Source organism: Anarhichas minor, unplaced genomic scaffold, assembly GCF_050575085.1.
Source record: "Anarhichas minor isolate MPS153535 unplaced genomic scaffold, ASM5057508v1 ptg000043l, whole genome shotgun sequence".
NCBI classification, from domain to species: Eukaryota; Metazoa; Chordata; class Actinopteri; order Perciformes; family Anarhichadidae; genus Anarhichas; species Anarhichas minor.
In genome coordinates this window covers 2,536,777-2,551,798 of record NW_027466489.1, presented here as the reverse complement: position 1 = coordinate 2,551,798, position 15,022 = coordinate 2,536,777, and the positions used below count along the sequence as shown (strand labels likewise).

Genomic DNA, 15,022 nt, shown 5'->3' with positions numbered 1-15,022 from the left:
TCGGGAGGGGGGTGGGGGTGGTGAGAGAAAGAGAGAGCGAGTCTGTTGGGAACAGAAGGAGGTGATACAGACAGATAGAGGAGAAGAGGTGGATGGATGTAGCTATAAGGGAGATGCTGAGCAGTGACAGCTGGGTCTTTGGTTTGGGCCTCAGTCCTGCATCAGAAAGAGAGAAAGGTCAAATAGAAAATTGTGTTTCAAGGACTATCATCAATAATTAAAATGTAATAATCTTCTATTATTGGATAAAAAAAAATCCCATAAATAGTCTCCATTTCAAATAAGCTGTTGGGTTTGTGGCCTTGTCAAGGCTCATTTAATTTGAAGCTTCCTTTTGTGATCCTTAAATAACACTTCACACAGTCGCTGACACAATTATTCCTCCATTTAGTGCTTGGTTAGGCTCATAACGAGACAATGGATTGTAACACTTATGCCTCTCCAGAGCCATGAAGGATGTCAACATAAAGACAGGAGACCATTCGTCACACCTGTGTGTTAACTTAACCCGATTCTTTCAACAAAGCTCAGCAGGGACATTTTTACGCTATACAGCTTTTTGTCTCTCACGAAATGTTTTTGGTTTAAAAAAAAAAAAACCCAATCCTGCAAATTGTTCTATTTAATTTCCCTGTTCGGCAAAGCTTAAATTTAGTGCTTTTTTCCCTGTAATTCCCCTAATCCTCTGAAGCCTGGCTGCAACATCCAGCCTCACCCCTCTTTCAGGGAGTGGTTGGTTCAACCCAAACGAAATGGAGGAAGTGAACATGATGCTCTGGATGAAGCAGGTGCCGTCATGTGGTCTCTTGATCCACATCACGAGCCCCTGTGCAGGCTCATTACTTATTGAGTGAGTCATTTCTCCATTATAAAAAATCTGCCATCCACTGACATGCACAACTGCAAAGCTTAGGTTGTTCGAACATTGTTTCACATACAGAGGAAAAGATAAATAAAACAACAGGCTATGAATACAGACTAAGTCACAATTTTAGTCCTGTCAAAGCAGAGGGAAAATGTGTGACTAAGGAAACTGTGGCTGAATGAAGATGCTGCACCACCTCGAGTGTGACGCAACAGCATTGATGCACACAAGCCTTCATCGTCACAACACTCACTTCTTACATCAGCCTAAAACAAACTCTGTTACCGCCAGCAGATTCTCCACAAGGAACATGACCTCCACACAAACACTCTCAGAGCTCCTCAAGGTAACAAGAATGATACAAACACACCGGAAGTTAATTCGTGCTCAGAATGTGCATTTTGTTTACTTGTTTATGCATTTTTCATCCCACACCAGATTTCCTCATCTGTGCATGCCAAGATGAGCCTGTGATGTAATAATCCATGTCCATTCACAAGTCTTCATAATCCTGTGTGCATTAACTGTAAAGCCCCCGGCACCGCCTCTCTGTCTTGTCATTCAATCCCATCCTACAGCATACAAGACACGTAATATCAATCAGAGGCTGCATCATGCAGCCAACGTTGAGAGATGAAAACACCCAACAAATAATCCGCCCGGAAAAACCCACCAACACACAGTTTTCATGAACCCAGCAGATACTAAGAGTCTGACTGTGTGGAATCATTTCATGCCAAAGTAAAGACGTGTTTTTTTCATGGCAGGAGGAAACTAATCTTTGGGTGTGCTTGCAATGTTATCTCTCTCCTGTGTCAAAATGAGATCTAGTACAGAGTTTAAAATATAACCTACATAACCTATTTATTCTTTTGCATTCTTCACAACAAGGGAAAGCTACCTCATAATGTACATCATCTCTTAATGACTCGGACTCCTGCTTATTCTGACAAAATGTCACATCAACACCAGAGGGTGCAATGTGGGGTCGTTTTCTGTACAACAATAGTGTGGTTTCATTTAGGAAATAGTGTCTTCTATTGTACAATACAGCAGTTTGTCATGTGTGTATGCAGCTATCTTCTGTTGTGACTCCATGTTGTTGGACATGACACTCTAACAATGGATGTATCCAAACCAGAGTCAGAACAAACAACTATTTTATTATCTACAGATTCTTTTCTAAATTCATGAAATAAAAGTGAAAACACGTCTGTCACAAATTCCTAAAGCCAAAGTTGATGTCTTCAAATTGCTTGTTTTGTCCAACTAACAGTTCAAAACCCAAAGATATCCTGCCACGTGACAAAGTAAAGCTGCGTATCCTCCCCCATCGCAGTTTTCACTGTAAGACAAGTGATATTTGAACAGAGAGTAATGACATTTAAACACTTATATACACAATATAACACACAACTAACAGGATGAAAAACTGCAAACCCTGCAGCTATCAGTGTAATCAGTGTTTAAATGCCCACGTGTCCATTAATCGATAATTTATTGATTACCAGCCTCTTTTACAAGGCTTTTAATCAGCTGTTTCACACTGGGAAGTATTAAACATCTGAAGTCTTTAACAACCAGCGCATTCATACTTAACTGGCAACAGCCCATTAGATATCACAGCTTTAAGAAAATAATGGCGTGGACCAGTGGAAATCGAAAGAGTTTTTTTTTTTTTTCATAAAAAGCTTTTTAACAGAAAAATATAGTTGAGCAGAGAAGCTGCAGGTTAGGAATGCTCTCACTTATGAACACAACAGCACTGCTCCCTCGTGTCAGCACATCTGGTGCTGATGGTGAGAGCCCAGTGTTTTCATCTCAGATTTCTACCGCTCATCACGTGATGAGACGACTTTTAAACACGCGCAATCAAGGTCACAGACGATAATCAGCGACCTCTGTGTAAACTACACCACATCTCGACAACGATGCAATATAGGCAGAGAGAACTTGACGTGGCTCAAAACAAGCTGCGTTTAAGACGTAAAACAAAGCGATTGAAACTATTTCCCAGCTGTCTGTGAACTTTCTTTATTTCGAGGCAGGTGATAACACCTAAAAAGAGAGAGATGCACAGCGGAGGGATGTTAGGAATAAATTATTTCTCACCGTGAGTCTTTAGCAGCGATCAACAATATCCAGGGTTTATTATGAACGCAGAAAATGAGTGGAGAAGCATGAGTACATCCGCCGGGCAGTACTTGTGTGTCGGTGTGGTGTGGACTGAGCGCTCGGAGGACTACTGGAGGACGGAGGATCACATGCTGCTCTGCCCACAATTAACATGCAGCGTGGAGAGTCCGGGGCGCACCGTGACGCACAAAGTGCTGCTCATCAACAATGACAAATGTATCACCTGCTACTCACTTGTTGTTTGAGACTTCCGCCCATCACAGCATCTGTGCACGGGAAGGTGTGATGCTGAGCGAGAAAAGAGGGATTTGTCAAGGTTATCCACTCCAACCTGAGGAAGTGATGGTCTGACGCAGCTTTCGTCATTTCAATTGATAAAAAAAATGCAAGCCGTTTAATGGTGTGTCAGGATACAGAAATAAAAATCATACCACAAAATTAGGGTTGAGGTTCTGTTAGCATCCCCAAAAAACAGTTGTGAGGCTGTAAGAGAAACACGCCATGTTTCACTGCTCAACAATGAATGAGCATTAATAAATGAGTACCACTCATAATACATATATGAACAATAAATAAATAATAGTGGAAGGGAGAAAATGACATTTTGCACTTGAAGGACAGAAAATGTGTTATTATTTATACCAGTGATGTAAGACGTTGGCCTGAATTTAGGGTGTAAGATTAAATCAAATACTTAACTAATGGTGATTTAATCCATGATTAAAAGCAGTATCAGCATGAATTCCTGTTGCTCACCATTAAGATATGTTCAAGTCACTCTGACTAAATATAGCTCACACTTAACAGCTCATCTAGATCCATCAAGGGATGTAAATTCACAGTTAGCCTATTGACCACAGCTGAGCTGGTGGCTAGCAGCTAACGGTGCAAACAGCAGTGTAAACAACAGCAACAGTGCTGACAGAGCTAACAGTGTTTACCTGAGGGGAAGCTGGAGGGTTTGGTGCTACCATTCCACCACGAGGCTGTCAGTCGGACAGCTTTATATGAGTGCAGTGCAGAGGCCAATGTGAGCTAGCCAGTGGGTCAAGCTCACATGTGCTAACATGCACTAAACACATGCTATGTAAACAATGTAGCTCTAATTACAACATATACAGAGGGAGAGCAGCTCGATGCTCATGTAGATATTACTCTACTATACCTTTATAATGCAAATAGTTGTTTGCTGCTATATAAATAAATGTAGTGGAGTAGAAGATCAAAGAAGAGCATGGACATACTCATACTTTTTGGGGACAGATATCCACTCTCTAAGAGAATACACATTTAATTTTCTTCATTGATGACTACTCTAATAATCTGTGATTTACAGCTTTATCTCGCTGATCTAACGTTGGACTTTCACCAGGTGGTCGTTTCTCTATTAGACATTGGACATGCGACACGACTGCAGCAGACACAGTCACCCAGGGGATCATAAATCATGTACCGTCCGCCCGAATATTCTTCAACACCACCGAGATTGGGGAGGAAGATATTGTCGAGGGGCCATTTTTCATCCCGACACTGTGGTTTTTATTTCGTTGTCCGTTCCAACATGTCTGCCTCAGATGTGTTTGTTCTCACTTGATTCTTGATGTTTCTCTTCATCTGCATCTGCATCAAATTTATGTATCAGTATATGGACAATGGTCGAAGTGATGATACAGAACATAGAAGAGTAAACATGTGGAATCAAGAGGCTTTAAACTTAGTGGGAACAAAAGCCTGTTAAATTAATAAGCATTCATGCAGATTGAACTGACTAGTATAAGACGTGACCTCTCCAGTACTTTTGAACCACATCGTCCGATCTCATTCTCTCTGTATTCAGGCCTTGCAGTAGGATGTTGTTCAAACTATTTTTAGACGATTTCAGGTTCTGATCTGTTTTTAGTATTTCTTCATCCGGTCCTTGGTGATGCATTTGACGCACCTTCTTCGAGCTGACTGCTGGAAGCAGTTGCCACAGCAACCTCAGGATCATATGACAGACTTTGTCTCATCTCTGCACTCTCCTGTCTGCACTCCTCCCTCCATAAATTGCTTTATTCTTTAGTTGGGAACAACTAAATGCATTTCAAACGTCCACACACACATGTATGACCTAGACTTAAACTATGGTCTCTGAAGTTTCTGTGGGATCCTAGGTGACAGAGTGATTTTAATATTTCTTAAATCCAAATACTTTAAGTAGTACTATACATGCAGATAACTTCTCCTCCCACTGTGTTTACTCTACTTACGTCTCATGGGAAACAATGTCTGACAAGAAACATCTACTGGGGTGCTCTTGATCACCGCAGTACAGCCTCAACTGCTGCAGGGCATCTGCTAAGTGGACAGTGGTGTGTCACTCGCATTATTTTTAGGTGTTTTATTAAGCCTGCATCAGGAGCCTAGCAGGCCTGTGGGACTGTTAGCACTGCAGCACTATATGCCCTCTCTGGTTAGCAAATGACCGTACAGTCCCATCTGGGATGGAGGAGCTGCAGCCTTGTTTTCATTTACTTCGTGTCCTTTTACTCATACTTGCATTTATTGTACATACTTTTGAACCTCGAATCTTTTCTTGGTTCTTGATTATTCAGCACCAGATGGTGCTTGATTTTACCTGGTTAAATAAAAATAAAAGATGTTACCAGCCATGCTAGTAGCTCTGTGAGGCTGTACTAAATGGAAACAATGGTTATTTGAGCTAATGCTAAAGCTAATGTCAGTCAAGGAAAATTCCAACAGGCTGATGTTTAGCAGGTACTATTTTAGTTTAGTGTGTTAACATGATGCTAACTGTTGCTAATTATCAATAAACACAAAGTACAGCTGAGGCTGATGTGAATGGCATTAGCTTAGCAGGATTTTGTTCATAAACACACATAAACACAAACCAGATGATGGCGCTTGTTGATGAAAAGTCAGAGGATCACCAACGTAGATATCTGTGCCAGATTTCAGCAATCTAAGTTGTTGAAATATGTCACTCAAAACCACCAATGTCAACCTCATTTAAACCTTTTCAGGAAAAGTCAAGAGATCATCAAAGCAAGTAAGATTTATTCTCTGGGAACCATAGCAGTCCAAAATAATGACAATCTATCCAGTAGTTGTAGAGACATTTCAGTTAAGATCAAAGTAGGGGCCTAATCAACAGACTGACATTTCTATCCGTAAGGCCACGCTGCCATCATGACCAACAATCTTACATGTAAACTAAACACCAGGAAAGCTTGAGTGACTGTGTTTCCTGTCAGAGCTATTCTTTTCTCTTAGATATTGATCTTTATTTATATCATCCGCATTCTTTTCCTCAGTCACAGTCACCATCCCTACGCAGTGTCCTCCCTCTGGTTATGAAGAATTTCTCTCTGGAATCTTTACTTCAAATATCTTCCATGCTTTTTGTGTCTCATGGTCCTTGGTGTCTGACGTCAGCACCCTTTTACAGCACATTTCCACTCCTCTCTGCTGTTCACCTTCAGTCGCCTCTAACTTCACATTGTGTCCCCGCCGCTTTGCAGCACCCGCTTTCTTTTCTGCTCCCCTACGCCCACTTTCACTCACGTGCGCTCATGCATTCTGCATCTGCACCACCACATACGCCCAGTACTTTTCCTTCACTCCAGTCTCATTTATATTCCGCCCTCCCCATCGCTTTGCTCTCCTCCCCCCATCTTCCCTCCCTCCTGTTTCTCCCCTTGTGTTTTGTGCTGTCTGGGTCACTCTCAGTTCCTAAAAAAAGATTCACTCTGCACTGGGCTTTTTGGTATCGCTTATCTAGTCCATTATTCTCAGTACAAGTACTTGAACAAACGTATTACATCTACACTGCAAATCCTGCTGAAAGCAAGTGAATGTGAACACTTTTGACAGATGTGAATGGAGTATTCAAAGCGATCAATTTCTACATTTGACAGGGTGATCGATGCACTGATAATTCACTGACGCATGTTCTCTCACAATACTACTTCATCAGCATCACGCAAAACCTGTGAATACAAACATATTGTTTTGAGGAAAGACAAAAATAAGAACTTTTCATGTATTGTTCATCTTTCTTTAAGATGAGGAAATGAACAAAAGGCTATTTAAGTCATGCACGACTTGGTTTTAATGTCAAAAAACACTTGGCTTTCTGCTTAATCTGCCAATGCATTCTTACATTGTTGTAACATATGCTGCTCTCTCAGTGTGCATCAGTGCACGGGGACACGCTGGTGTTGTGCAGGTGTTCAGACAGTGGAGAAAATGGGTCATGTCGGGCTCTGAGAGACACACACTGCAGTGCTGTGCCATACGGCAACACTCCAAGACAGTGTGTTTATTTACACAGGATGTAATCAGAAACTGTTGTACTGCATGAGCAGTATTGTCATTAAATGAAGATACAATGAGGAACTTAACAGATGAATAAAAACCAGATGGGTGCCGTGTACGGTAAAGTGATGTGACACTGTGGCTCATATTTTCACACACATGGCGGGTAATTCATCAAGGATTGTGTAATAGTTCAGGTGAGACACGTGAAGGATTGGTTGTCCTTTGGTTTTGGCAGAAATACCCAAACAGATCTGTTACGAAGCATCTGTCTGACATGGAAGCCAGGGTGCAGTGGGTCAGGCCATGTTGTTCACCTTAATGCAACGCACAAAAATAGAAACTCATTAAAAGCTGTATTTTCCGCTCTAATCCTTTGCCGATTTCCCCTTTTAATAGCTCATTAACAAAAACCCTCACATGCCTTTCTGTATTTGACGGTTGTTATCAGATGAAACCCCTTTCTCTTGCAGTATATTCAAGGTTTCATATTTCAGTGAGTTCATTGCTGCAGTCTCTGAAAACATTACTGTGTGAAGGTTTGTTTCCTGTTTGTTATTCACTGGTGTGAACAAGCAGCAGCAACTATAGTTTGCCACCATTTTATAAGTAAGCACAATTTTGTTGACACACACTGATGGATGAATGTTTGGTTAAGGACAAACAACTGACCTGGATATTGGGAAGAGATTTAAAGCAGGACTAAATTTCCCCGCTCATACTATCTTTATAAACACACTTAAACCCATGTTAATACTGGGTGGCAGATTGCCTTGCTGGGCCTGCGCGTGGACATGTGACAGTCTATGGAGGAACTTCACCAGATGGTCTCTCAAAGAGGGGCCAGTCCAGTTCACGGGGTTGAGGGCAAAGCTTCTGTCCCCATTTGTTTTGGACAACATAATCCTTTTAAAATATCCCTAGGGTCAGTGAGACAAAAAGGGATCCAGATTAAAAGTTATTGAAAACAAAGAATTTAAATGACTCTGACACAATCAGAAGAGAGATTAAGTCCTTTTTGCTGAAAATTATCAAGAGGTGATTATTTAATATAATGTGTGATAGCTTGGCCAGAGGAAACAACATTTCCCAGGATTCTTCAGGATTTCCCCCCCCCGTTTTTAAGAATCTCAGGAAGAAACAGACTTTTGCATGCACTGGTGTGTGTATATCTTTGCATGTGTGTCACAAAAGTTACTGAATTGTCTGCTTTTCTGTCCATAAAGCAACACAGTTTAATTGGACGACCACTTCTACCCCTGCTGTCATGCAGGCTGTAATCCTACGCGTGGGAGCGCCCTACATACATGCTTCAGCATTTTATTTCTGTGTATTGTCATTAATAATAAAAGTGCCCACATATCCAAAAATACCCCACTACACAGATCTGTGATGAATTATGGCCTAGGCTGCAATACAGCTTGGGTTGGTGCGGTGTAATTACTGTAAGAAAAACACGAGCAAAAAGGTTAATTGAAATGGAAGTTAACTCAAGGTCGCCTCTTAGAAAAAATTTCATTCAAAATGATCTGAGGGGCACGTCATCATGTGATTAAATGGGGAGACTTTGGGAGGTTCATTATATATGTTCTTGAACTGATGCTGTGAGAGAATGTAACAGAAATTATGACTTTGTATAGATATCATAAAAGGAATGAAATGGATTTCAGTATTTTATGATATGGGAATATTAGCTGCAATGTAAAGCTTTTATGATGTGACCTACTGTAATGTATCAATTTGATGTGTGTATATTTTGTTCTATTTGTTCTGTATTTCATTACATTATTTAATAAAATATAGAAAATACACAATAAATAAACAGCATTATAAAATGTAAGTTTTTTTAAGTTCGCATGTAAAAATGTAAAGGATTCTAATGTGTGATAAGGAAATTTGTTTACCGAACAAATTACACTTTTTAAACAAAGTAACTGAAGTTCAACCGAGTTTGAATATTTTTGTTTGTTTTGAAGAGCATAGAATCACATATGATGTTTTATATTTAAGTTATATAGTGTTTTAATGTTTTATTCTGAGTAGTGATGGGGCAATATTCTTCCAGGAAATAGACTGAACATAGAGACAGTCTGGCTGAGGTTTCTAAGTAGACTGTTTCTCAGGAGACTTCCAGTCAATAATCAGGATACAAAAGTTTTTGTCAGGCTTTACAGTGCTTTACTTTCCTGTTTCAGTGACAAGCTGATACTGATGTGGTTGTTAGGAGGAACTCATCTGCCCCCTACTGGTGTAAATTTGGTAAACGTGTTTGTTCAGTATCGAGCAGGCTGACAGGAGCACAGTTTATACATAAAACATTATACACAAACATAGCAAATATATAATATTAACAATTACAACACATGAAAGATTTCTTTAATTGAAAGAAAGAGAAAAGTGTGAAAGCCTACAGTATACAGTGTATTTTATCGGCAGTAGTAATCCATACCATACAATAATAATACAGTGATAAGTGTGGATAACTACTGCCGATAAAGTACGTATAATGTATAATAAGAGGGGTTTACTGAACTTTTATGCACTAGATGTAAAGATCAAGAGTTCCACAACACATTTGAATCATGCATGCATCTTATTCTGTCCATTACAGACCTATATACAGCCTATGGAACAGACACACGTATTATGTACTACTTATACACAGGCCTGGTCCACCCCATGCAGAAAATGCAAACAGCTAGATAGGTCCTAGCTGTATATAGAGTCTAACTGTCTAGCTCTCCTCCAATTAAGTGTTGTTTTCCTGTCATGTATTACTCAATGCCAGTGCCCTTACGTCAAGGTCACAATACACCCTGTACAAATACTTTGACAGACCAATTATTCAACTCTGCCTTCAGGGACTGCACACTCTGCCCCCCAGAGCAGAGCCGCACCCATGTTCATGATAGGCGAGCAGACTTCCTGTTCTCGCGTGTGTCTAACCCGCTCAGCCAATCACCTTCTTCTACAGGCGCGTAGGCGGGACTTCCTGTACAGTAGTGCAAAGTAGTCCAACATGGCGGTTATGTCGCTAGCTTGAGAGTGTAGTGGAAACCGCGTAAGTTAAGACCAGTACGTTCGTATTTCAGTGACAGAGAGGAGATTAAAATAAGTAAGCGTGTAGACTGCGGATTATCGGCTTTGTTTTGGAGATGAAGGGAAAAGAGCGGTCGCCGGTGAAGAAACGCTCTCGGGCGCCAGATGACGGCAGAGACCGAGGAGGAAGCAAGAAGAGCGGAGCTCTGTCGACGGTTGGTAGCAACAACGGCAACGGCGCTGCAACCAGGAGAAGTTTACACAGCGAGAAAAGAGACATGAGGGATTCAGACGGACATAACTCAACCACTCGGACTAGTAGCGGTTACGACTACGGAGTTGTTTCGGGGAACAAGCCGTACGGAGGCGCTGAAGTCGACGCGGAAACATCCAGGACCGCTTCACGCAGCGACCCGCGGCCTTCGTCAACCCCCGAAAACGAGTACAAGACTCTGAAAATAAGTGAACTGGGCAACCAGCTGAACGAGGAGGAGATAGAGGATGGGTTGTTCCACGAGTTTAAGAGGTTTGGGGACGTCAGTGTGAAAATATGTCGAGAAAACGACGACAGGGTGGCCTATGTCAACTTCAGGAGGCCGGATGACGCGCGGTCAGCCAAACACGCACGCGGCAAGCTGGTGCTGTACGATCGGCCTCTGAAGATCGAGACGGTTTACACGAACAGACTCAGGAGCCGCTCCCCTGTTTCTAAAGACAGTTTCTCTCCAGGACAGAGGCATCCCCACTCTCAGAGGAACCTTTCTCCCACTGGTATGGGATTCAGAGACTACCGACTACAGCAGCTGGCTCTGGGCCGTCTCCCTGCTGCCCCTCCTCCTCCTCCTCCACCACCACCACCACCTCCTCACATCAGAGATCTGGAAAGAGACAGAGATTTTTCAGTGTACGATGCCAGGAATAATAGACCCCCGTTCATCCCTGAGTGTGCTGTTTTCCGTGAGGAGGACGTGATGACCCCTGAGGATGACCATAGAGCAAACAGGACTTTGTTTCTGGGCAATCTGGATGTCGGTGTGACGGAGAGCGACCTGCGGAGAGCGTTTGACAGGTTTGGGATGATAACAGAAGTGGATATAAAGCGGGCAGTGAGAGGCCAGGGCAACACCTACGGATTCATCAAGTTTGAGAACCTTGACATGGCTCATCGTGCCAAAGTAGCGATGTCAGGGAAAGTGGTGGGCCACAACCCAATTAAAATTGGCTACGGTAAACCCACACCCACGACCAGACTGTGGGTGGGGGGCCTCGGACCCTGGGTTCCGCTCGCTGCACTAGCCAAGGAATTTGACCGCTTTGGTACCATCAGGACTATAGACTACAGGAAAGGTGAAGTGTGGGCTTACATCCAGTATGAGAGTTTGGATGCTGCTCAGGCTGCATGTACTCACATGAGGGGCTTCCCTCTCGGTGGCCCCGACAGGAGACTAAGAGTGGATTTTGCGGATACAGAGCAACGCTACCAGCAGCAGCAGCAGCAGCAGTACGTGCAGCTCCCGCTCTCCCTGCCGCACTATGACTTTGTTCCTGAGCCCTTTGCCCACCGCCTTACAGACTCAGTGAGAGTGAGGGACAGGTCTCCTCCACTTCCTGCTCGCTTCAGAGACAGGGGCCCGTACACCGGTCCTGACTGGTCCGGCTTGGGCGTCCACGACAGGATGCGAGGAGCCGGCTTTGATCCCATAGATCGTCTTGAGAGGCGTCCCCATGAGGCCTGGCCCATAGAGCGTGATTTACAAGGCAGAGATCTAGGCCGCAAAAGGAGACATTTGGATGATGGCGGTCGGCTGGAGCATTTACCCGACAACATCGACTTTGGTCTGCGCCGTCGTGGCAACTCATTAGAGCGCAGTCCTGGAGGGGGTAACCGAGATGGGGGACGCCACACTGACCCCGAACGCCTGTCTCGCTCTGGTAGAAACTCCCCTGCCAGAGAGCGCCAGAACACTGGCTTTGGAGACAAGAGGCGAAAAACGCTTAGCCCGGCTGCGCCAGGCTCCTGCTCGGAGAAGGACCGCAAACTCAAAGCAAGTGACTCATCCAAGAGCCCAGCTAAGAAGGAGGATCGCTTAGAAAATCTTCCCTCCTCTTATTCCTCAAAGTCTGGACAGCAGTCAAAGCCGGCAGCTGGAGGACAAAAGCTGAGTCAGGTCTGGCAGGGCGTCCTCCTGCTGAAGAACAGCAGCTTTCCCACATCCCTGCACCTGCTGGAGGGGGACCTGGCAGTGGCTACTGGTCTGCTGCAGCAGGGCTCCACAGGGGGTCAACCGTCCCAGCTGAAGATCAGCCAGCGCCTTCGCCTGGACCAACCCAAGATAGATGAAGTTTCACGTCGCATCAAAGCTGCCGGCTCCAGCGGATACGCCATCCTTCTAGCAGTGCCCGGGAAATGTGAAGACGGAGTGATCCAGGACGACAACAGCTCGGCGGAGAGACCTCTGAAGAACCTGGTGTCCTACCTGAAGCAGAAGGAGGCCGCTGGCATCATCAGCCTCCCTGTGGGGGGCAGCCGTGGCAAGGACCACGGAGGAGTCCTGCATGCTTTCCCCCCGTGTGAATTCTCACAGCAGTTTGTGGATGCCTCCGCCAAAGCCTTTGCCAAATCAGATGATGACTACATGGTGATGGTCATTATCAGAGGAGCGTCATGATGGGAAAAAAAAATCTAAATGTCTCTTTTCACACTCATGAACTGTTAAACTGTGAGTTGTAAAAACAGGGAGAAGTAATAACAGAGTAACAGGAAATGATGATTAATGATAACTTTATATTCCCTAACCTGCATGGTAGCTTGTATCTCGTCCTGTTGAAGGTTTATAGAGTTGAAAGGCACGTTGAATTTCAAATGTTTTGATGAGTTGATACATTTCATTATTAATTCAGGCGACACGCTACTTTCTGCTCTTTAGTTATCAGATTAATGTACATTACTTGAAGGGTACTCCGCTAAAGTAATTCAGAGCAAGCTACAGTTCTGTGAATCAATGCCATATTTTGCCATATCTCATTTAAATAGAAACACAATATGATTTCATACAATGCAATGAGTATTTTGCTTTAAATTAATCTGTAATCCACATGGATTTAACCGGCCAGTTTCGACACATTTGTAGTGCTATAATGTTTGTGCAGTCAGCCTTTGAAAAAATGAAACTCGTGCATATGATTTAGGATGTATATCCATTTGCGCTAAAGCTTTACTATTGCTCATTAATAGGATTACTCCAGATGTGCATCTGTATTACTTTTTTGTTGACCAAGTAAACGTTTTGATTCAAAGTGTCATTATATAACAGCTTTTCTATTTTTGGCACTTTTGGCCAGTTGTGCTTAAAGCTAAAGACAATTGTGGAAATACATTGTGTTAAAATTCAGCATTACGGGTTTTAGTACAATAGATTACATTAATATCAATGCTCCTGTCTGAGCCACATCTGGAGGTCTATGTGACATACGGTGAAGGTTCCACTCAGCATTGGTAGATGTATGTCGGGGTGGACACGCGCAGCAGTCACCTGTACATCAGAATGCAGTTCAACACAACAACCTTGCAAAGAGCACTGCCCTTATGAAGCTAATTATGTTTAGTTTTGGTTTAAATTTTATTTAGAGAGCTGATTTTAAGCTCCATGTTCATTTCTGACCCCAAGGTGTGCTATTGAACTGCATTGCATCATAAACTAATATTTAGCGCTGGAACTGATGGTTATTTTCATTATTGAATAAGCTACTGGTTCTTTTCTTGCTTAATTGGATTATTACTTGGTCTATAAAAAGGGTGATGTTTTAATGTCTTCAAATAGCATTTTATTGTCCAACCAACTGTCCAAAACTCAAAGATATATCAACAGATAACTGATTGATTAACCAATTATCATAACTGTTGTAGATAAAGTATCTATCAACTGACTAATCAAGCTGTGCAGAGATAATATATTGTATTTCTGATCACATTATACAGGGTTGCTTCTGCGTCCACCCCTTTTTATATTGTGCTTTTATTGGCATCATATTCAATTTAGTTGAACAGTAATTGGTTGATCAAATTCTTCACTTCTCTTATGTTATAATCCATTAATAACAATTGCTACCCCAGCAAAGTATGTACTGTTTATGAAGATGATATAACCTATAAATTAAAAGGCTCTATTTAGGTTTATTCCTGCTCATCTCTAATGACTGATCAGGAGTTCAGACGTAGAACATGTTGCTCTTCTCTTAGTGGACTTCTGAACGAATGAGGAGAGAAGGCCAATCTCCAGTGGCCTTAGCCCCGCCTCCCTCTGAAAGGACTGTTAATTGTTTTTCCTGCTTTTGATTTAAGTATTGTGTTTCAAATGGAGAACAGAAATGATTTGTGCTGTATACTCAGGATATCTGGAAAGAGAAATGGAGAACATCAGTGCTCACGGGCCTAAGAAGTATACCTAACTGTCAAAGTGCAACAAGCACTTGATAGATTTTGTCTCAATAAATTTACTCTTTCGTGGGAAACACGACTGCCTTGGAAGACGACTTTTGTGACCTTTTCTGTTCTTGGAATTGTCTATCAAACTCTAAAGGCTTTATCACTTTGACAGCAGGAGCCGTCCCTCAGAAAGGAGAGAAGCAATGGGAGGTCAGCCTCTCGCTTCTGAGTTTTCATTT

General features: G+C 42.6%; 1 pseudogene; it reads left to right on the top strand.

Moving 5' to 3' along the window:
- The first annotated feature begins 10,326 nt into the window (after positions 1 to 10,326).
- On the top strand, positions 10,327 to 14,885 carry LOC142970281 (RNA-binding protein 15 pseudogene; annotated as a pseudogene).
- The last annotated feature ends 137 nt before the right edge of the window (positions 14,886 to 15,022 follow it).